The sequence below is a fragment of the Metopolophium dirhodum genome, chromosome 7 (assembly GCF_019925205.1).
Source record: "Metopolophium dirhodum isolate CAU chromosome 7, ASM1992520v1, whole genome shotgun sequence".
Classification (NCBI taxonomy): domain Eukaryota; kingdom Metazoa; phylum Arthropoda; class Insecta; order Hemiptera; family Aphididae; genus Metopolophium; species Metopolophium dirhodum.
The window spans coordinates 19,007,610-19,032,907 of NC_083566.1; the positions used below are offsets into that span (position 1 = coordinate 19,007,610).

Genomic DNA, 25,298 nt, shown 5'->3' on the forward strand with positions numbered 1-25,298 from the left:
TGTTTCTGTACCATTCCAAAATAAATAAATCACATACCTACATCTATTATAATACGTTCCAATAATAAGTATAATAAAATAAATCGTTTTTTTTCTTCCAAACAATATACACTATACTACTTTTCAATAGGTACTATAGTGACTATAGTATTATGATTTACGAATCAACAGTCATGCATGTTGGACATGGTAAAGAGTTCGATTACGAGCAAGTTGTGGACGTGTGTCCATATATCGACGAGTGGTAATTGATAATTTCTCACGTGGCACCTAAACGGTCTGCGTGCGAACTTTGCCGTTGACACGTGACGAACACAAACTGAGTTTTTGTCGTATAATACAGACACGCAGAAGACAGAACAATTAAACGAGTAGCCAAAAATATCTCAATTATTATTGTCACTGTTGTTTTGAATAACGTAGATACACACAAACTTTACAATTTGGATATAAATTTGGATATGCATGTTTAATACCTAAACTCGGCTGACAAACATAATTTAGCTGATGCTACTTATCGCTGTTACCTATCGCTGGTGTCCAAGCTGTTCTTTTATTGTATATATTTCGAACATTTTAAATACATATTACTAAGAAATTCATAATTTTAAATTTTTTTTATGGTTAAGTCAATCAATCATTTTAAATACCATACATTTAAGGTTTTATTTTAGCTGTGTTGGTTTGGTGAAAGTAATAAAGGATCACTACGATGTTATCATTATTTAATTAAATAAAAATTACTTAACATAATATAAGTACTAAAATTTAAAATATCTTATTGAAATAATATTATCCAACTTGAATGTATTTTGTATTTTTTTTTTGTTTTTAGTTTTTAGAAAAAAAAATCTATTTAATTACATGTTAATTTATTATCCCATAATCAATTAACAAGATGAAACGTCACGAAAAGTAACAGTTCAGTGACGATACGAAGTATTTACGGTACTTAAACCAATCACTAAAAATAATTAAAAGATGAATATTTATCAACTCAAAATTTTTGTGTAACATAGCACAGAATAAGACAATACTGTGCATAGTATATTTGTATGTTATTTGGAAAATAATCAAATTTAAATATGATGCATTGTCCTTGCAAGCACATTCATATATAATAAAATAAAAAACACTGTATATTATGACTGTCGAACCTCGCACAGCACAGTATATACAAATTGAACAAGGGTTCAAAATAGTATAATATTGTAAAAATCGTTACACTTGACTAACTTACTTGTATCCTTACTATAATAACCAAGAAAATGTAAGGTGTTATATTTACGACATATGTTCTGCACAGGTATAAAAATCACAATGGCAGTTACACTTTGTTTTTAAAATTGGAATAACCAAACTGTATTAGGTATACTTAAAAGATTTATAAAATCACAAATAATTTTTTTTTTCGAACATCCAAATTATAATTCAATATATATCATTGATACATGATTCAATTCAATAATAATATCACACACACATGTATTTTTCTCTCTTGTGTACTATGGATATAGGTACATATTAAATTCATAGTAATAATATAATAAATAAATAAAAAAACGACGGCAAGTAGGTTTACTATCAGCTGAACAGTTTTTAGGTGTCAAGTGTACCTCGTCGTTCAGTAGTTAACTGAAATGGATGGGTTACATTTTAATAAGAATGATAGATCATTTTGTATACGAAAAACTATTCGGAGTGAAGGGAGTCTGTCAGTCTATATTTTTAAAGATATTTTTCTATATATTAAATTAAACATGTTTTTTTGACCTATGAAAAATAAATTTATCGATTTATTATAGCAATAAAATCGAAAATTTAAAATGTCTAAAAGTAGTGAAGCATTTAGAGAAATTATGCGCGGTCATTGGTTTCTTTTTTTACAACAAAATAAGGAAATCTATGGTTTTTGAGTTAAAATTCTTAATTTTCCATAATTTATTTCTTTTTTCCAAATTGTTTAGAAAAGTATTGTGAATTTTTACTTTCGCACCCCCCCCCCCCCCCCCCCTCCATTACAAAAAAAAGGGGTTTAGACACAACAGTAAAGAAAAACACACAATATCATTGTAAATACATTCATCACTTCGTGCAGAATCTAAAATGTTTAGGTACCTATTGACTAATAATATATTGTGTGGTTAAGGCGGGAAATTGCCTTCCCGCATGAGCCACACATACTATGTTTTGTCACGCCTCTGTGTGACCAGTGTCTGGTTTTGCAAGTAATACGCCCAGGACTTTTAGGGATTTCCATTTTACCACCCGCTGGACGGATAAAGGTCGCTTTCCAAAGCTCAACCATCATCAAAAGCCAAAACTTTCAGTGCAGCCGTGACAAAAATCTGTTGCGCTTTTAAAATAAAACTACTTTTATAACTTAAGTTCTAATGGAATAAAAAAATAATATAAAGTATAAACTAAAATCACCAAAACTAATGTATAAAATATATCTATATACATAATTATACATTATGATGTCTTTATCTTGAAAGATATTTTAAATTTATAGGAATATTAAATAGAAAATATCTAGATTGAAAAACTCATCATTTATTTATGTAAACACAAAATCCTAAAGGAAATACAAATACAAAATGTTTAGAATAAAGTACCATTATGTGTAACGAGAACCACTCAAATGTCAGAATGCTATAAAGTGATCTTTTTCGTCACATATAAATAATATAATAAAACCATTAGTTTAAAGCGACTGTATAACTTAATTTTTTTATATAAGTACATATTATTATGTTTTTAATAAGTATAAATAAAAATGTATAATTTCAATTATATAGTAGGTACATTTATAATTATAAGTTATAATTTATTATTATATTATATTAATCACAATTGTTTCCATATATTTGGTATAAAGAAGAACATTATTAGTAAGCAATAAAACACTTCTTTGTATCTGTTAATAGAAGTACTAGAATTAAATTATCAACTATAAACGAAATTTCAAGGCTAAAATATAATATAAGATCTAACATTATAATTTATTAGAATCCTTTTTATAGATGTTGAAACAACAAAACACTTTAATGTATTGTTTCCCATAATTTAGAATACTTAATTTACAGCATCAATAATGAATTTGAGAAAAAAAGCTTTGTATTATTTTTTTTTGGCACAAGAGATTTAATAACACATGTATTAAACGTAAATATAATAATATTATGACCTAATGAAAAACATATCCTAATCTACTGTTTTTATGTAGACATAATAGTACATAGTTTGAAAATTATTCTAACCAAAATTATTTAGTTATTCTCAACATAACAAGCACCATCCTCAGTATCCAAAATAACTTCTATGCCAACGACATTGCAATCAATTCAGTAAATAAAGTTCCTTGTTTAAAAGCACAAAACTAGAATGTTCAGTTTATTTAGAAACCGGGGTTTTGTAAAATACATGGAAACGGTTTAGCCGACCATCACGCTAAAAATACAGTAGTATCTAAATCAGTAGTAGATATTCTCAAACTAAAATACAATACAATAATTGACATGAAAAAAACATAAAAAATTATCTACACACAAATATCTGACAAAATAACTGGTCAAACAAAAACACAAAATTATGAGAAATAAAAACCACTATAAATCCATGGAAACAATTTAAAATATCTAAAAAAAAAAAAATTTATAATAAACCGACCGAGAATCGGGCACACCACTTTACATGGACACCGCGTGCAAAACCAACCACCAATAGAGTTTAATTTATTTGGAGTGGTAGGTAATGACGGTAAGACATATAATGGTGGAATCCAATGAAAAAGAAAGAAAAGAGGACAACATAGCAGAGAACTTCTACGAATTAATTCGCCTGCGATTGCAAACCCAAAAACGTAATCCCATTTCTAAGGAGTAGGTACCGCAAGAGAGAAATATATTTAATATAATACAAATTGTTATAAGTTTTTTATTTTTATTATTATTTATATAATTATGTGAAATATATGTGAATTATATGAAAAGCTAATGAAATCCTGCTGTTGAAAAATATGATTAGTAAAAAAAAATTATGGCTTCGCTAGTTAATAATATTTTTAACTCGTTGTAAGTTAAGTTAAGTTTTTTTTTCCATATAAATTAAAAGTTAAGTTAATAGACATTTTTAATACATCAATGGAGTTTAAAATAAGTTAACAAATACTGTTAACTTAACTTAACTTCCATTAATAAATTAAGTTAATAATAAAAAAATGCATTTATTAAGTATTATTTAATATTTTAATAAAATAAGTGATTATCACTTGAATAGTAAACATCATTCCATGGTATATTACTATTCAAACAATCTATGATAATCATTGTTGCACTAACAAAATATAATTAATAAATAATTATTAATGAATAGGTATTATTATTTATGAATATAATTCGTGGCATTGATGTCTTCATACGGGCGACTAATGTTACCCCTATATTAATATTTATAAGTAACTTATATTAATACAATATATATTAGTTTTTATCTTTAAGGGGCTTGCTCGAGTGTCTTTAATAAGGGGCAATATTTAGGCAATATGCAATTACTTTGCCGCCGCCCATGACATTTGTGTAAGTCGTCAATGATGATTGTGTTGAGTGTGATTGTATGCGGATTGCGGGTACCGTGCTATCTACGCACGCACTGCATGTGCGCACATGTCAACGGCACCACCGTCCAAAAATAAAATGCATGATATTTTGCTCAAAACACGCTTTACAGGAAAAACTCTCACTTATCGTAGAGTGGTCTGATTTGATTAATTTTTTTTTCGTTAGAAAAAAGAGAATTTTTTACAGCGTACATTGGACTTTGATTTTTAATTTCGTTGCTTAAAACAAACAAAATAAAAATAACCAAATATTGTGGAAATTATTCATATTCAAAATCGTATTTTATGGTTTAGAAAAAATTTTGAAAATCCAAGTCCAATGCCCTGTAAAAAGTGTTTCTCTTTCGAAAAAAAAAAATTATCAAAATCGGATCACTCTACGAGACGTGAGTGTTTTTCCTGTAAGGCATGTTTTTGAGCAAAAAAACAGGTAACGTGCAGGCCCCTTAAACATACATTTGAAGATCTTTATAAATATATCTTATTTTTTTCCCGATAATATTTTCTATATTCTGCGAACTTATAATAATTATTATAAACCGAAAATCCGTGATAAACAAAATATTTTTCTGGATAGCTGGAATATTCAAAATTAACTTAATTGAGAAAATTAAGAAAAATATGAGTTGATTTTAAGTTAATGTAGTGGCAAATGAGTTAAATTAAAGTTAATTAAAACACCGTACTAGTAAGTTAAGTTAATGCTCAGCCTTAAAAAAAAATAATATAATATAATAGGTATGATATTATATAGTCTGTTATACAATAAATAGCCAAAAATATTTTTTAATGAACTAAATATATACTTATCTAGAAGGCAATCATAGTTATATATTGTGTCGTTACTGGTTTACAACCATAAAATAAGTACTCGAACTAAAAGTGGAGAAATATATAACTCAAAGTAAAAAAATACCAGGGAAGTCGCTTTGCTGTATAGTAGGTTGCTGGCGTTGAGTTTACCTCGTCTTTGAGTAAGTAGGTCACAGAAATGGATGAGTTAAATTTGATTTCAATGATGAACCATTCTATACAATGAATAATAATTATGAGTGGAGATGGCATGTCAGCCTATATTTCTAAATATATTACATTTTATTGAATATTTATAATGCTATTAGGTAGTAATTTATTTTTCCATCAGTAATACGGAAGATTGAACTTATTTTATCCCAAAATAAATTACATATTATATGGTGCGTTTAGTTTAAAATGCATATAGTAAATAATAATAAACGAATTTACGAATAGTTCTAAGTCTCTACGAATAATATTATTTTGATTGCAACAAAATATCTAAAATCATCCACAAATTTGAAAATGCAAGACATTGTACTGATGGTGATACCATTACACACCCAAATAAAATCTGGTGTCAATACGCACGCCAGAAGTGAATACGTAGAGGAAATCCTATTGTGGTAAACGTTGGGAACGTTTGATAACAGAGAAATTCGGACTATCTGCTTGCTAAACAATGCCAAACATTACAAACGCTATGGTCCAGGGTTTTGTCTGTTCAGTTCTAATAACCAATACTTACCGCAGTTGAGTTTTTTTTTATACTTTTTCCGCCTTCCGAATTTCAACACGAGTCTCACGGGTTATCTAGTCATTTATTATAATTTATAATCAAACTTAACTTTACATACTTTTCCATAATTTTGACGTTTATTACCCAATCAAAACTTTATAAGTACCTATATTGATTTTATTTAAAATTAGAACAGTTACCTTTATTATGTCTTGAAATAATATACACCACGCGGTCCACGGTTAATTTACATACCTTGGTGCGCTTAAGAATTTCAACCTTTTCAATGCTTCAAATGTTGGCGTTCGTACTGCAAAACGTTTTCCGCTATAGAATTTCCTCTATATATAATTTAAATATGATAATATACGTCCTACTAAATACTCAGTAAATAGATATGCAGAATTTACTTTTAAAAAAATGTTGAACTATTATTATTATTATTATTGGTCGTCCGTACTCCGAACGTACGTAGTAATTTCCCGAATTACCATAACCCCCGTCAAATACCGTACCATTGGCGGGCGACGACGGCCTACGTTACTGCACCTGCGTTAACCACAGCGCGTTTGGTATAGAACAAGTAATAGAAAAGGGGTGTAACATATAACGCGATGATTTGAAAAAGTGTAAGAAGGTGAAACCTATTAAGCCTATTAAGCCTATTATTCACTTCCAAAAAACGCATTATCGTAAAGCCAGCTTAGAATCTAAAAAAAAAATAGTTATAAATGTAAATAAAGAAACTTCAAAATGATATGTTAAAATAATTTGAAATTAATTTTCACAGACTACTATAATGTCGAATATTTTGAGTTACAGACGGAAATAGGATTCCAGTATAAAGAGGTATTTATTATTTTATTATACATGTAGTTTCCATATTTATATAACATAAAACTCTTAGAAATTATTTTGGTGCAATTTCCTGTGGTATTTGATACCTAGCTAAATGAATGCTACAGACATACATTTTCAGAAAATTTAAACTGAAGTTGAAAATATTCTGGAAAACATAAATTTACACAGAACGCATATTTAATAATTTGTTATGTGAAAGTAAAATATCAAAACCAATAATAATATAATAATATGAAAAGTATAGAGTTTAAGATATTAAATTTAAATATACAATATTATTGTTTATGGTGATTGTATATACAATTTAAAAAAGGTGGATAAGTGGATGTCGCTCTGCTGTACAGTAGGTTACAAGTGGGTCACTGTAATGGATGGTGTTAAATTTGAATTCAATGATATAATATCATTGTATAAGAAAAACGATTCTGAGCGAAAACGGTCAGTCAGCCTATGATATTACCAAGTATATTTGATGATATTATTGTGAATAAAGTAATTTATAAATAACCTATTTACGTGGAGCCTTGTTTTCAATTTTCAATCCTTAGCTATAAAAGTTGAACATTTTATAAATTTTTAACTACAAAATAATTATTAAATTATAAATTTGATAAATTCTGTCCAAATTTGATCTTTAAATGCTTATAAAAAAAAACTGTGCCTATGTATTTTCAATATTTTTCAACTGCTATTGTAAAAATATATCAGGAGTCTTGTATTAAATTTTTACACTTTTTGGCCCAACAGATAAAACTTTATTGATATTTATAGAAAAAAAAACTAAAAAAATTGAAAACTGAAAATGCCCGTAAACAGCTCAAAAAGTGTCAAAATATTTTCAAAATTGTATGGTGTATAGGAAATGCTAATATAAACATTCAGTGAAATTTTCATGTATCTACAGTTATTCGTTTTTGAATTACAAGAAAATAAGGAAATCGGTACATGAGAAATCGAGTGAATATCTAATGTTGTAAAAATATGAATTTAAAACGCTCATAAAAATTTAATTTGACTTTCTTGTAGAAATTTTTTTTTTGATAAAGTTAGACAAACTTATGAGGAATCTTGTATTAGATTTTAAAATCTTAGATTTAAAAAGAAAATTTTTTATGAATTTCTAACTCAAAATAATTTGCAAATTTTCGTGATTTTTCCGTATTTTTTCAAGATTTGAACTTTAAACGTGTATAAAAAAAAACTGTGACTAAGGATTTTTAATTTTTTTCATCTGCCTTTGAAACAATAACCTAGGAGCCTTCTATTAAATTTTCAAGCTTTTTTACCCAACAAATAAAATTTTATTGATATTTATAGAAAAAAAATTTAAAAAAACTGAAAACTGACAATGTCCGTAAACAGTTCAAAAAAAGTCAAATTATTTTCAAAATTGTATTGTGTATAGAAAATGCAAATATAAACAACCAGTGAAAATTTCATGCATCTACGGTCATTTGTTTTAGAGTTACACCAATAACCAAAATCGATTTTGTTAAAAATCGATTTTGCGTAAAAATTCCCGTTTTTCCTTAATTTTTCATTTGTTTTTCACATCGCTTTTGAAAACTACTGGGAAATTAAAATTTTGACCTCCCCAATGCACCAACGATATTCACTTTCCCATCGAACAAGATACTGAAGTCGAAAATCGAAGCATTATTTCGACTACTTATCGTGTACACAGACACAAAAATAAAAAAATAAAAAAAATAAAAAAAAAAACACACATCATTGTAAAATCAATACATTCATCGTTTCACTCAGAATCTAAAATATTTAATATCAATTTTGAACGTATTCATATTGTATCTACCTACATAATTTGTCAAGTAAATTATTATTAATTAATGATAAAATATAATAGGTAAAAAATACTATTCTTAGTCATTATTGAAAATTGTAGATAAAGTATCAAGTCAATTTTTTTAGTGGATACGGTTTTGGTATTGTCCGAGTTGCGGTCGCAATAGACGAATTGCGGTCTTAATAATATTGAAGGTAAAATTAACGTCTTAATTGCGGTCAGTATCCGGTTATCGATTATCCGATGAGCTCTTGTCCAATTTTCGATGAAATGTGTATCATATAAATATGAACCGGTTTAATATTATAAATGTATTAATTTTATTCGTTGAATGTGTGTTTTGTATTTTAAAATGTGACTATATTATAATTTAATGTGTAAGTGTAACTATAAACTAACTATAAATTTGTATTTTGACGTAACGTATTTTGACCGTTTCATTTTTGTATTTAGCATAATAATATGTAACTATGTCAATATTAAAAACATAATAATTATTAATCATATTTTTTCACTGCAACTAGGATTTTTACCTATTTTGATATTTATTTTGATATTTTGATATTTTGATATGTTTTGATCCCGACCGCAACTCGGATTTTTTTTTTTACCTGTTATAATCTCGAGTTGCGGTAACATAGTTACATATTATTATGCTAAATACAAAAATGAAACGGTCAAAATACGTTACGTCAAAATACAAATTTATAGTTAGTTTATAGTTACACTTACACATTAAATTATAATATAGTCATATTTTAAAAAACAAAACACACATTCAACGAATAAAATTAATACATTTATAATATTAAACCGGTTCATATTTATATGATACACATTTCATCGAAAATTGGATAAGAGCTCATCGGATAATCGATAACCGGATACTGACCGCAATTAAGACGTTAATTTTACCTTCAATATTATTAAGACCGCAATTCGTCTATTGCGACCGCAACTCGGACAATACCGTGACACCATTTATAACTCAAGAATGGATGGACCAATTGTAATGATCTATTATTTGTTAGATTCGTCTCCGCTCCGTATAGCAGAATAACTATTAAATAATCGGAAAAATCTACCGGAAAGGTGGAAATATGTATAATATCCCGGGCGGGATGGCTATAATATTATAATATTATAATTATAATCGAATATGTCTTGACTGACTCACTGACTGATCAACGTAGAGCCTAAATAATGATAGATTGAGGCTTGAAATATTCATGGTACCTTCGTACACTATCAAAACATCTTCCAATATTTTAATTTTGAAGTGGCGCTTGTACAAGTATTTTTAGATTTAAGTTGATCGATGAACATTTTAAAGTTTTCAACACCAGACACTAAATATTAAATAACGAATTACAAAAGTTTGAATCATATAGAGTTGGAACTTTAAACGGGCAACGAAGTGCACGGGATCAGCTAGTTATTTATAAATACTCTCTTATTTTAGTTAATTTGGTTCAATTCCTGGAACACAAATTGATGGAGGCATAACAATTTCAATATCGAAGTATAATACTATTTTGAAGCATTTTTCGTAGCTGTTTTTATAATATTTTATTTAACGGAAATTGTTTTTACATTGTTCCTATATATTATATATTCGAGTTATTTCTTTTTTTTTAGTTTGAAAATAATAAATTGGTTTTACAATGTTTTTTAGATTCTGAGCGGAGCGATGAATGTTGGTTTTACAATGATGTGTGTGTGTTCTTTTTTTGTCTTCAGATACTTTTTATAGTAGAGAGAATGCATCAAAGTTCAACTTTGAGGGTGGTTTCTGGTAGAAAATTGTAGCTAGTCGGTACTTTGGAGGGGGGGAGGGGTAAAATATTAAAAATGTACAGTTGCTACTTTTCTTAATAATTGAGAAGAAAATAATATGAAAAAATACGGAAAAATATAAATATTTCCGTGACATCAATATATCGACCAAATCGTTTTTCTGATTTTGTTTTAATTCAAAAACAAATGTCTGTAGATGTATGGTTTCTTCACCAAATAATTGTATTATAATTTTATAGATATAGTATAATATTCAGAATATTTTGGACCTTTTTGAGTTACCTATTTAAATTAATTTTTAGTTTTCAACTTTTTAACCATAATACAAATACTTATTTAGCTAATAAAATACAAACAAGCTTTTAATAAGAAAATATATATGTAATATATTATATTATTATTACATACATAAAACATTAGCTTAAAGTACACGGTCACTGTCTAATTTTTGTAAAATTGAAATCAGAAAAGCACTTTATAACTGTTTTTAACACTTTTCTTAAGTTTGGTTTCACGTCTGTCTGTGATCAAATCTTGCGCGCTCGATTTGAGGCACTTTTTGAAGATGAAAAATTCTGAAAATTGGTATAGACCTTGGTCTTGGATGACAATACAATAATCCGTTGTCATTTTGGGACATGGACCAAAAAAAAAAAAAAGGATTGTCCCCACGACGTCGCCGTAATATCTCTCGCAGATATTGAACTTTCTCTCTTCCCCAAAAAAAACCGCAACCTCTTACGAAGCAAGTATAAGCGTGTCCTATCCATTATTATAATATCTATGGTAACAACGGTAATTATTACCAAATAACATTATACCGGTATTCTGATATAGGTACCGAAAACACCGGATACCGATATTCTTTAAACACTACAGTCAGCAGTGAAAATAAGAGCAACAGACTGTTCGTAACTTCATGTTCTTAATTATTTACTTTCAACTAAAAAGTAGAAAATAAAAAATAAAAAAAAAAATTTTAAAAACACACTTTTCCATAAAAACATTTAAAAAAAAATTTTAAAAATTGCACTAAAAAGACAAAAATAATTCTCTGTACTTAAAAATAATGAAAAATTTATTGATGAAAAATTTAAAAGTGTGTGGTGCATCATACAAAACATTAAAAGCCGAGCTAAGTCTCACATACACTTCTTTGTTCAATCCTGTTTATAAGATAGTGACTGGCAGTATATGTCAAGTATAAGAGCAAAATAATGAAAAATTTACTGATGAAAAATTTAAAAGCCAAGGAAAGTCTCACATACACTTCTTTGTTCAATCATGTTTATAAGATAGTGACTGGGAATATATGTCAAGTGTATGAGCACCACACACTTTTAAATTTTTCATCAATAAATTTTTCATTATTTTTAAGTACAGAGAATTATTTTTGTCTTTTTAGTGCAATTTTTAAAATTTTTTTTTTAAATGTTTTTATGGAAAAGTGTGTTTTTAAAATTTTTTTTTTTATTTTTTATTAATAGTACTTTAGAACCAGAAGGATCCTTTGTCTTTAAATCTAAAATACTAAAATATACATCAACCCAAAACCAGTAAAATAAATCTCATGTATTTTATAATATTAACATTTGTTTAGTGTATGAATTTGGAAACACAATATTTAAAATGTAAACAATTTAAAACATAACAAGATAATTTAATAAAATAACAAAGAAATTTCATGTAGATTTTATTATGAGTAGGTAGTGTAAATAAATAAGAAAAAAACTATTTGAGCTTCAACAGGTATTTTTTTAATATACGTGAATAGAGAAAGTATTGACTTATCAGTTATCGTCATCGGTCAAAACTTAATATTTTTAATTTTAGTATTTATATAATTTAATTTGAATGCACCAATAATACTGCCTATGTTAATCAAAAGTTGAATAATAATTTGTAATCAACCTAGCACATAATATTTCGCGGAAGGAAGTAATCAATAACACTTATCATTATAGTTAAAATTTACAAACAGCACTGTTTTATTTTAAAATCAACTAGAACTTTTTAAATGAGTATAATTCAATATAATAAAACTATCTTGATAATTTGTTAATTAAAATAAACAATATATTGTATTAGGTATCTGATTTATTTTATAAGGCACATTCGAACTCATTTTAAATGATGTCAACTCATTTTTCTGATATCAGAATTCAGAACTTTTTTGTTATTATTAGTTCAGTTTAATATTTGTTATTTAAAAGGTTAAACTCTTAAGTTAAACACATTTTCCGTTTTATTTGAAAACTTGAAAAATAAACATTGTACAAGTATTCTTTATTGGGATATAAAAATTTTATTTTATTATAAAACTAATTAGGTAGATTTCTTTTTTTATTCTTAGTTGTTAAATAATTGTACAAGCTCCATAAATACAATGAATTAATGTAAAGACAAAGGATGTTTAAATGCATTTTGTATGTTAATATTTATCATTTCAGTTCAAATATGGAATTGTTTTAAAAGTATAATTATATTTTTCAAGAATTCACTAGGTGCATTTTAAATAATATTATAATATGCGATTATTCATAAAATAATACTTTAATCAGTTTAATGTTTATAATATTATGGTTGTAGATCATAACACAATATTGCTAATAAGATATATTTTTATCATTACTTATTTAATTAGCACAATATGTGATCATTTTTCTTACTGATATTGAAAACATTGTGACAATAATTATATTTACCCAATTTAAATCAAATACCTAACCTGAATTTTACAATATTCCGAGTTTTCATGCTTTTCTAAAGACAAACAGAACTCCGTGAAATATCGAGTGGACCATTAAACGAATACGCTTGGTAAACTTACGGATTTTATAATGCTGTGTGCAAGAATTCTCTCCTTGAAAGTTTACGACGGTGACCTTGTAGTTGATTCGACCGGAATTCCTGTGCTGGTGGCCAGTTCACCAAGCACGTAATGCAACGAAAGTAATAATATATTGTAATACTCACTGAACCCGTGGACTCAGGTTCAAGGTTGGTCACATTGTCCTTCTCTGCGTTCAGTATGTAAATAGTTCCAAGTAACAATAGGATACACCAATCCTGTGATGCTTTAGTGCAATATTAGCATTATCTATTCTAACAATTATGACTTTTATAAAGTTGTATGTGAACACAACTCGTATTAAATGTTCTACTGCAGTGTATTACATTATATTAAAATATTAGGAGAGACATGCACCAGAATACAATAGTATTATTATGTTGAAGTAATATTAGAAAATTAATAAATATTTCTGTCTCATAGAATTAAAACAAATTTTGTTATAATATATTATTGTCACATTAAAAAAATAAATCTCTTTGTAAATAGCGTACCTACCTATTATCCAACACGATCTTATGTATTTTATTAATATTTTTCCGATTTCAAATACATTGTAAATAAACGAATTAACTACAAATCATATTTACACATTTTGACTTCTCTACTGTTTTCTACATTGCAGTTAACCCACTAAGTTTTGATTACGTAAATAATAGTACAATGATTATAATATAAAAAAATACATATATACCAAACAGACTAGTATGTCACAAATCGTCAATCTAATTATATAAAAATGTTTGTCTGTCTGTCTGTGTGTCTTTTATGCATTCCTAAACGACTGGACCGATTTTGATGACATTTGTTGTGTATGTTTGAGTGGTTCTCGAGATGATTTAGATTCACAATTGGACTCGGTAGGTCCATCCCGGAAAGGTGCTCAAATAGGGATTTTGAGATATACGGTGGAAATTTTTGTTTATAAATGGTTGATATTGGTTATAGGAAAAATAATAAGTATAAATAAGAATTCATTATTTTACTGATTGTCATTGGTTAGTTCGGTAGATCAGGTGCAAGCGTGCATCAAATCGAATTTTGAACATTGCCTACTGGCTACTTGATATGCTGTCGCACATTGTCCGAGATCCAACGTAGTCAGATTTTCTTCCAGGGAGGCTTAGTTGCACCCAAAAGGAGTTGAACAATCACAATTTTTTTCAAAGTTGTAATTTTTTATGGTAAATAAAAAAAAATTGTGGCATCAGCTAGTATTTAATATTTAATAGTATTTGTTACTTATTAGTTATTAGTTATTATTGTTTGATAACATTATCTCAAGTCATAATAATACATTTATTGACATTTAGAAGTATTGTTATTTAATATTTTAAATATGGGTAGTTACTAAGAAAGGGACATTTTTAAAATACTCAATATTGCAAATTACATTTTATTATTGCATAATACAAATCACAAACATAAACGGCATAATTTAACTCTGATAACAAAGTTTAAGCAATAATAATAAAGACCCTGTTGATAAGTCATTTATCACTGATAAAGTTATATAACCATTTACAATGACAATCTTGTACTATGGCTATCAACGTTTATAAACGTTCAAAATTCAATTTTGAAATATTTAAAATTCAGAACCCTAATTTACTAGGTAGTCCTAAACTTTGACTGACTACTACCTATATAAGCTAATTAATTTCGTTTAACGATATAGTAATTTTACAGCGATGACATATTATTTTCAAAATGATAAAATACGAAATATATTCACTTACACAAGAGTGTACCGTTTTTGCCTATATTTTACGCCGTGTCATTCAATATTAACAAGTTAAACATTTTATAATTTAAAATATAAAACATCTCTCACTATTTTATTACTCAGAACTCAATATTTGGAAAACTTAGTTGTTGACACTGTCCAATCATTAAATTCTTGAAATTATTATTTGATGAATAATAGAGTTTCTAATATAAAATACATAAATACATCTAACTCATAATCCTCATTATACATTAAATCTTCGTTTACAAGAACATTTCTTCCATTGTATTTGTAATTTATGCTGACATAAAAAAAACAGGAAGTCACTCTGCTGTAAAGTAGGCATCGAGTGTACTTCACGGTTAAGTATGTTACAGTAATGGATGTATTACATTTTAATTCAATGATAAATTATTTCATAAAAAAAGGACTTTTAAGTACGGAGGCATTCTGTCACCCTATATTAGGAAGTGTATTTAATTATAATAAACTAGATGTATAATAAGGCCGATTTTGCCCAAGAAAAATTAACAAACATAAAAAATACAGCGCAATATATTATAGTGCATTTTAGTTTTATAGTGTAGGTAGACTTCAGTTCGTCAGAAAATTGACATGTGAACTAATTCAACTAAGATGGTAAATCTACCCTCGTCGGATTGGTTATAATACTTGGTATATTTTTGAACGTGTTTCAAATACTACTTTCTAAACTATTATGATATCTCGAAGAATAATCTCGGAAACTTTCGTTAAAATTGGTAATTAGTTTTTTAGTCTATAGGCTTCAAACAAAAGGACATTACATTATAATATATATATTATATTATAATAAGTAATAACAAACAATTAATTTTTTTTTTTTTTTTATTTATTTGAAGAAATCTACAATCTATACATGCTTTTTGTATAATAAGTAGGTTTGATATATGAATGGTAAAATATGGTATGAGTAGTTAGATTAGGGAAGATACCCAGTGGTAACACCCTGTGAACAATTAATTAAATATTATTTTTTTTTATTTAAAAAAAAATCTTATAGCGATTAGGAAAGTCCAAGCTAATTTTATAATTTTTTTTTTACCCGAACTAATGGCAACACCTAAATATATACGAGATTTTTTTTCAATTTTCATGAGCCAAAACGAAATTCATCTATGAGCCTCCTATGGCAACTTTATGGGCTAAAAAAAGCAAAAAGCAAAACATATGGTCTTCAAGGAATATGTGTGCCAGTTTATCGGTACAGTAGTTTCAAAGTCTATAAGCACTACACAAACATTAATTTATTACTATATAAATATATTTTGAAGATTTATATAACTATTGTAATTTATTTTCGTATTAGTTATATGGTAGATTAAATCATTTTTTTTTTACTTATCGCGACGAATCGCATATATTTTATAGTCATTATTATTATATTATTTATAATAAGTCAATACTGACGAAATGGTGTGAATATGTTCCTGGTACAATTATCTTAAAAATAGTCTAAATATTTTGAAAATATTTTATAGATATAGTTTATAAATATAGTACATAATATAAACATTATTTTTTGACTTAAATATAATAAGCCACAATCGTTATTTATTGTTTAAATTTTAAGTTTTGTTAAATTGGAATTTAAAACTCTTATAAAAAAAACTATATATCCATGCATTTTTGATATTAATAAATAATGATCAACTTATAAAAGATCTTCTCTTACATTTTCAAGCATTTTATTGAGTGAAGAAAATTTATCGACATTTATAGAAAACTAAACTACAATTATTACACTAATATTTTAAATGCCCATAAATTGCATAAAATAGGTCTAAATATTTTATAACTTTAATTTAATAATGTATTGATTCAAATTTATTATTATAAATTTTTTAATTAAAAAAAAAAATAACAAAAAAGCTTAGATTTTTTTTTAAATTCCAGTTAAAAATGATTGAGAATGTATTGTTATACATTTTTTGTAACGCACGCACCGAAAGTTTAGTTTTCGATGACGGTTGCAGCGTTGGAAAGCGACCTTTTTCCGTCCAGCGTGCGGTAAAGTGGGAATCCCCGTAGTGCCGAGTGGTAAAATGGAAATTCCAAAAAGTGCTGGGCGCGCATATCATGCGAATCCCCTGCACAACCAGACACTGAAATTAGACCCACAAAATGATTCTAGCAGTTTATATGTACATCATTTTTTTTTTATTGAATATTGTTTAACTATGACGTTTCATGAACAACATCGATTATTTACTAATAAATGTGGCATATTATCTAAAACCAGATTATAAATTAAATCTATATGTTGATATGTTCTGTGGTTTGAAAGTTGTAATTAGTTCACTTACAGACCACACATGTCACATTCCATATAGATGCTATTCGGTGTAATATAATACATAGGATGTTATTATTAAATCCAAATAATAGATGATTTAAGGGTAAGTTTCTTTGTTTTGTGACAACAGTAAGTTGAAAATTTAATATCACAACTCGTCTAACCCATACAACCCACCAACATATTGGGTATTATTATTTATTGTCTTAAGAACAAAGTATATACATTATACACAAACTATTTGATTTTCCATATTATGTATAATATACTTAAATTATTTCTCCAATGTCCAATAGTAATGTATAGCACTTAATGAAAATCATGAATCCTAAATGGTATTTATTATAAAATAAGACTGATATCAATAAAAAGAACACATCTAGAAATGATGTTACTATAAAATACAAACAATAATTTTATGGGTAGTAAAAATAATTTAATAGGAAAAACAAATTAAAAAAAAGCTTACACACTATTTAATATTAATGATCATAATATTAACACAGTATTTTAAGTTTTTCATTACCTACACATTCGGTGCATGTATACATATTCTGGAATGTCTTTGCACTGCACAATACTTAAATAATTTGCGGAAGATGACGAAAAAAACGATTTGAACGAGAATGGTCGAAAATCTGTTAACGCGGCGTTGGCGGAAACGGATAAATTAGTTGATGGACATAATTTACTATGCAGACTGACCAGTGTAAAATGACACGGCCATCTGTTCGCGAATAACGTAAACTTTAATATAGGCAGCGGTCGTGGTAGAAAGTATGCTGTATCGACCGTGGTCAAGGTAACATACCTTATTATACCACGGTTTAAATACCTACGAGAACCGCGATATTTTCCTTTATTAGTATTATAGGAAAATGATGGACGTCAATCATGTTCTTCCACGTCTATCGTTTCGTCTCATTTTCAACGATTATCGACCAAACTGGTTTCGCATCGTTTTACACTTGTTACTTATTATTAATAGTGGTTTGTAGTGAAACGAAATTCTAGTGGAAAATTATGTTTTACGTATTACTACTGATAAATACCATTTAAATCAATATGTAAGATATTCAATATTGCCAACCTCATTATTTCCGACCATATTCCAGTTCCAAGCCGAGCCCGGGGGCAGTGCGTCAAGTAAGATGTACATCTTGTCACCTATATTATTCATATTATGTTATTCATATGAATAGGTATTTAAGCTAGACATTAACTTATGAACACATGTTATTTTGTCAGTCATCCTAACGGGTATTTACAATTAGTATATCATTTTTAAAGTATCTAAGGAACCAGATCCACATGTTATGCCTTCCAGAAACTGACTCTGTTCGTCACACTATCACTAGATTCATGAATGGAGCTTCGTTTCAATGTACATTAAAATACCAGTCTACTATCTGACAAACTAACCTTCTACAGTTCCGTTTTGACACATGAGTCGCGAGATACCTGGACTGACGAACTTCTGTTTGTAAAAGAGTTTGAATACCGTCATCGTAAAATATTGACAACCATGATGACGACGAAACTCCAGAATTTGCTTTTTCGAATTAAATTTAAATATAAAATAAAGCATTACTTCAAATTTATTTGGTATTACAAGTGGCTAAAGTGGCTTACTTTTTATATTATAATATATGCATTTGCAATTAATTTAGATGAAATTTAAAATATTATAAATTAATGATGTTACAAATGCATAACATTAATCACATCTTAAGCCACCTCGTGCCACACCTTACACAACAATTCACCAACTTCAAGTTACTTTATCTTCAAAACTAAGTATTACTGCCAAATTATATTTGCACCATCGTTTTCATCGTACAAAAATACAATAACTTAGGAAAAAGGTGACGGTGTCCGACAAAATATACTGCACTTAATTTATGATTAGAAAATAAGTTAGGGCCATTATAGTATATTACAATATTGCATTACCTATATTATAATAGTTATGAAAGAAAATATGTATATAATTATTTAATAATGTGTCACCCCGGGGTGAATATTTCATTATCCCCTTAAATACGTATCTGTATTTAACCCTTAAGAGTCCAATCTCAGAAAAAGTTAAACATTATTGATTAATGTAACATAATTTACAAAAATCCAGAATGAGAATAGGAAACGATAGGTTAAATACTATTTGGAATTATACTTAGATGATCAAATATAAACTATTTTAAAATGATACAAAAGTGATCATTTTATAATTTAGGTTATTCAGAGTAGTTTTTTATTATACATTATCGTAAATAATATTCTGTTTATTTGATATAAGTTATGTATCTTTTACACATTTCAAGGTAAATGTATTCTCCTTATCGTAGTTTCAGCATAATAAACTACTGATATGATGTATTGATAGAAAACACTATAGTTTTTTTTTATTATTCATGATACATAAAATCTGTTTTAGCAGACATTAGTAGATGGTTTTGACTTATTGACAAAAACCACGATTGGCCAAAAACAAACGTTTAAGCTCCGTTAAACAATAATTGAAACTTAAATAATATTTCGTTTCATCTTATGCCTATCATTTTTTTTTTTATCAACAATACACTTGTTTTAAAATTCGTTTGCCAACCTTATTATGATTTTTAATTTTAATCAGAATACTTATTTTCACAAAAAAATTATATAATTTGAATTACGTGACATTTTAATACATTTGTAAGTACAATATTATTTATTATCTATAATGTGTGTATTATTTCTGTTTTTTATTTCCAACGAAAATAGTATTTTAGGTACAATAGGTACATGTATAATATTAAAAAAATATGCAAAAGCAATATTCATTCTTGTTTGGATGTAGTTGGGTCACGAGTTTAGAAGTAAAGGTGAAAAATCTTATAAAAATTATTTTAATTTTTAATGTACTATCGTTTATTATATTTAAATAGGTACCTGCTGGCATTGTACAATTAATTTTTCGATTAAGTTTATAAAACACGAAAAAAAGTACTGTTAAAACATAATGATTGTACAATATTATAATTATTAACTAGGTACACTGTAAACATCTGTTATAACTTATAAGCAAAATATAATTTTAAAAAAAACGGTTAACAATATTATATAATATATTAGACCAACGGCAAGAGCTACCGCAGTCATTATATTTAATAAAAAAAAAACATTAAACAATATTATACATGTAAAAATATTAATAAAATATACCTATATCTTTTACTGTTATTAAATTGTTGTTTATTATTTTATATAATATAACATGATATATACCATATGGCATATAAGGTTGTGCTACCTGAGTATTTTATATCAATTAGTAGCAATAGCCACCATCTGAACTGGTCGATGCGCAGTTGTTAGGTATTTCCATCTTTTCGCTCGCCAATCCAGCAAAAGGTTGTAAAATATTATTAATACTATACGTAGATATTAAGTCAACGATAACATATCCTATTTAAAAAATAACACTGAGTGAAGCTCAGTTTACCATAGTGTTTATAGCATGTCTTTGAAATTTCAAGTACTAATAAAAAGAATTTATATGTTAGGGTTTTGAATACATATCCGTATATTGAATTTATGGTTTTATGTCCATGTGGAATTCTGAAAATTAGCTTTGTTATGTACCACCTGGGGTCGATATAAAATATTTTGATTAATACTTCTAACTAAAAAAACGTATATATTCATTTTTATCTGAAAACTTAAAAATTTAAATCAAGTAAAGGTCAATACATCATTAAATTAATATAATATACAAATAAATCGTATGTTATTTGTTGTATTTAACATGTTGAAAACCTCTGTAGTTAGCTAAATCAACAATAAAGTGATTATAAATGAAGGGTAAAGACTAGAGATATAAATATCTTATTAGTCATAGATTAAGAAAAAGTTTGTTTCTGATTTTGTGTACAAAAGTCGTGTATTCACTCCTTGTTCATTAAGCTCAAGTCACTACATTATTCGGAGGTGCCTTTAGTTGTCGGTGTAGAATTATTTTAGAAGTTTATCAAATTGAAGTTTTATAATTGGATTTTAATTCAATTAGATAGAAAAAAATTTTTCGTATAACTTTGAATGTGATTATTTTTCACGAAACAATAAGCTTTTATTTTTAGACATTTTTCGAGAAATTTGGTTTAGACGGTTTGTGCCGTGTGCTGTGATTTTTGTAGTAATGTTATTATTTAATAATAAATTCATATTATTAGAATAAAACAATAATAGTTTAGTAGGAATATACTATATAGCATGCAGTAAACTGTATAAAAGAGTAATGCATCGAGAGGGTTAGTTCAATATATTTTTATTTTGTTATCAACTAACCGGTAACTTTAAACGAGTAGATACTTTTATTTTTGCTATTGATGTTAGGTTAGGTTAGGTTAAACTAATATCACAACAAATATTAACCCATTGTATTGCTTGTGAATTGTTGTGTGGGTAACTTAACTTGTTATAATATTTTTGAAATTGTTGTTTATTAAACATAAACATACTGATATCTTGATCCAATATATTTAGCTATATACCTATTTATTTAAGCATGCCTTCCAAAGTAATCCTATTCATGAATAATCACTCAATTCTATAATGTAGAATGTATTATACTTAAGTTCTAAGTATTAAATTATTTTAAGCTGTTATTTGTCAAAAACGGGGGATCAAATCGACTATAAAAATAATATGAAGAATTTCCTGACCATCATTTTTATTTTATGTAACTAATAATAAAAACGTTGATCTTACATGAAATATCATATTTTAAGTATCTCGTTGAGCTAAAAATATTGTGTCTTATATTTTAAAATATTTTGATGTTAAATGTTAGATTACTTGTTATGGTTATAAATGATTTATATATTTTATGAAGAAAACGACGGTGACAAATTTATTTGTATAAAGCTGGGACTTGAAATAACTTGATACTTTCCAAAGTAAATTATTGTAAACATTAAAAGCAAGATTAAATTCAGATAATAATTAATATAAATTTTTGTTATTAATTCTTTTCAGATAATAAAAGCAGCTATTTATTGAACATTGAAAATACACTTTTATAGTTTTATTAAAAATCGAACTTGCAGTATACCTATATATTTAAAATTAATGAAAAATACATTTTTAACATACAATGGATATATCTATCTATTTTAATTTTAGTATTATTATATTTTATTTGGTTATAAACGTTTACTATATTTCTTAAACCATATTTTAATTATGAAATTATTATTCCATAATTTTGAGTTAAATTATATTGTAAGAAATACATATTTTATTCTAGTACCTACCTAATAATAGATAATAATATATTATTATGTCATTACAACCACCCACACTTTAGATACAGTTGTCAAACTATTATGTATTTAAATAAATTACCTTACTGTATTGTATTATTTCACATTAGTTCTTTATTATGTTATTATTCATTTTTACTATATATGGTGTATTATTATATCATAACAGAACCTAACCTACCCTAACCATCTCCTAGTATCTATCTTTTTCACCAGCTTCCCACACTGCTCTATTACTATATACCGCGGTGAATAAATTTTAGTTACTCAATTTTATCGTCACGATCGCCACGATCGCTCGTTAACTTTCCGTAACAGATCTCGATCAAATGATAAAGGTTCATTTCCAGTCCTGTATCTTTTAGTCCGTGCTATAAACTAAAGTAGGAAAAAAAATACTGATAAAAATGTTATTGTATGTTTTGAATTTATTTGAAAATGGCTGAATTTTGAATGATATTACCTGAAGAAGTGTCAGTAAAGGTTAAACATGTTTTGCATGTTCTACGAATGATGACGACGAGTTTTTTAAAGGAAACCTCTAGATCATGTTAAATTGACAGTTTCCCATTTTGTGGAGTTCATGAATAAATGACTCATACGTCTAGCATACGTCGACGTTTAAATAATTTAATTTAAAATATAAAAGGCCAAAAATGCGATTTACACCAAAAATAAATTTGAATGATTTAAATAAAATTTATGCCAGTTTATGTACAAATAGATAGATAATTTAATTTAAAATTCTGTTTACATAGGAAAATCTATTAGTACCTAGCTAGGGTTAAAATTAATAATATGTTCGAACTTAATTTTTAGTTTTTACACTATACAGTATACACACATTTTAATGTAAAACATAATTTAAGAATATGCTTTTAACCTCAACTTACCTATTACATTCCCCAGTATTTATGCATGAAATGAATGCAAAATTAAACTATATATATTATTTATGTTTATTCTTAAATTGTAATATGCTGATTTATTAAGTGACTTTATTAATAGGGCTATGATAATAGAAACAGTTCAAGTATATATTATTTATGTCCACGGACAGTTGTATCCCCTTGGCTATTATCGAAGGAATAACATAATTTTTCTACGGTACAATTTTTAAAGCAGATATTCCACCATAATTTTAAAACAATTATTTGATATACCTAGGTATGAAGTTTTTTTTTATTTTTTAGTGCATTATAAAATAAAATGAATTCAAATTATATTGATAAATATATATAATATTTTTTTAATAAATCGTTAATGTATTTTCTGATTTGATACAATTAAAATTAGTATTAAAATAATAATAAATATAATTAGTAATATTTAAAACAAGTCAAGTATAAATTTCGTCTTTAAAAAATTAATGGTTTGGATAAAAAAATTGGTTAGATATTCTGCTATAGAAATGATACATTTCGTAATAATTCTATGATTTTATTTTTATCTTTGTTAGTTACCCTTAAATAGTAAATACGTCATATATTATTATACTATCAAGCCATTTTCATAGTTGTTTTCATTATTTTTTTATTGATAAACGCCTTTTTGATATTAAACAATTTAACAATATAGCTAATGTATTTGAACTATGGATTTATTTAGTTGGTATAGGTACATCCCAATATATTGATGGTCAATTTTAATTACATTTTTAAATTTATTATACTCTTCATTATATATTTAAAGTTTATTTTTATTTTTAACATTTATGGATGTTCTATAAATGTGAGCAAATATTGCAGGAATCGTCCAATATACCCAAGTAGTATCAATCTGCAACACGTTTAATTGCTTAAATTGTACAATTTAATCGTATAACATATTATTAGTATTATATTTTAATTACAATAAATAAATATTTAAGACTGTAACTGAAAAAAAGAACAAATATAAACAATGCCGACTTTTAAACACGACTGACTGAAAAGTTAAAAAAAAAATGTAAAAAGTCTAGGTGGGCAGATTTTGAAACTGCAGGTGTATTTCTATTTTACTACTCCGGAAGCATGAGTGGAAACACATACACAAACAAACAAACAAACACACACACACACACACACAAGATTAAAAATATACTTTAAAAATGTATACACCTCCACCGAAACCCCGGCAAAAATGGCACAGTGCTAGTCATTCATGCAACGTTTTATTTTAATTCAGAATGGTAATAATGTGGTCTCAACACAATCGTTTCACCGACCTGTGCTACATTAACAACTTACTTTGCTATTTTTATATATCATGAAATACCCTTCTATAACCGTAATAATATTATACAACAGTAGGTATAAATTACAGTATATGTCTACGGTTATTAGTTTTTAAATTACAACAAAATAAAACAAGCTTTTTTTTTGTTTTTCCCGATTATTAAAACAAGTACCGGGAATTATTTACCTTTGACCCCTCAAAGTGCCAACTAGATTCCATTTACTATCTATCAGAAAAAGTATTTAAGTT

At 26.8% G+C, this 25,298-nt stretch overlaps 1 protein-coding gene across 6 annotated transcripts in view; it reads right to left on the reverse strand.

Annotated features, from left to right (window-relative positions):
* The window catches only part of LOC132949494 (tachykinin-like peptides receptor 86C), a 145,355-nt gene that overhangs the window by 73,446 nt on the left and 46,611 nt on the right, over nucleotides 1-25,298 (reverse strand). The window contains exon 1 of one of the 6 annotated variants that reach the window (XM_061020417.1): nucleotides 17,183-17,214. The exons of the other annotated variants lie outside the window; for them this stretch is intronic. The gene's annotated coding sequence lies outside the window, so the exon portion shown is untranslated. Of the gene's footprint in view, nucleotides 1-17,182; nucleotides 17,215-25,298 lie in introns of those variants that run through there. 6 annotated transcript variants of the gene reach the window in all.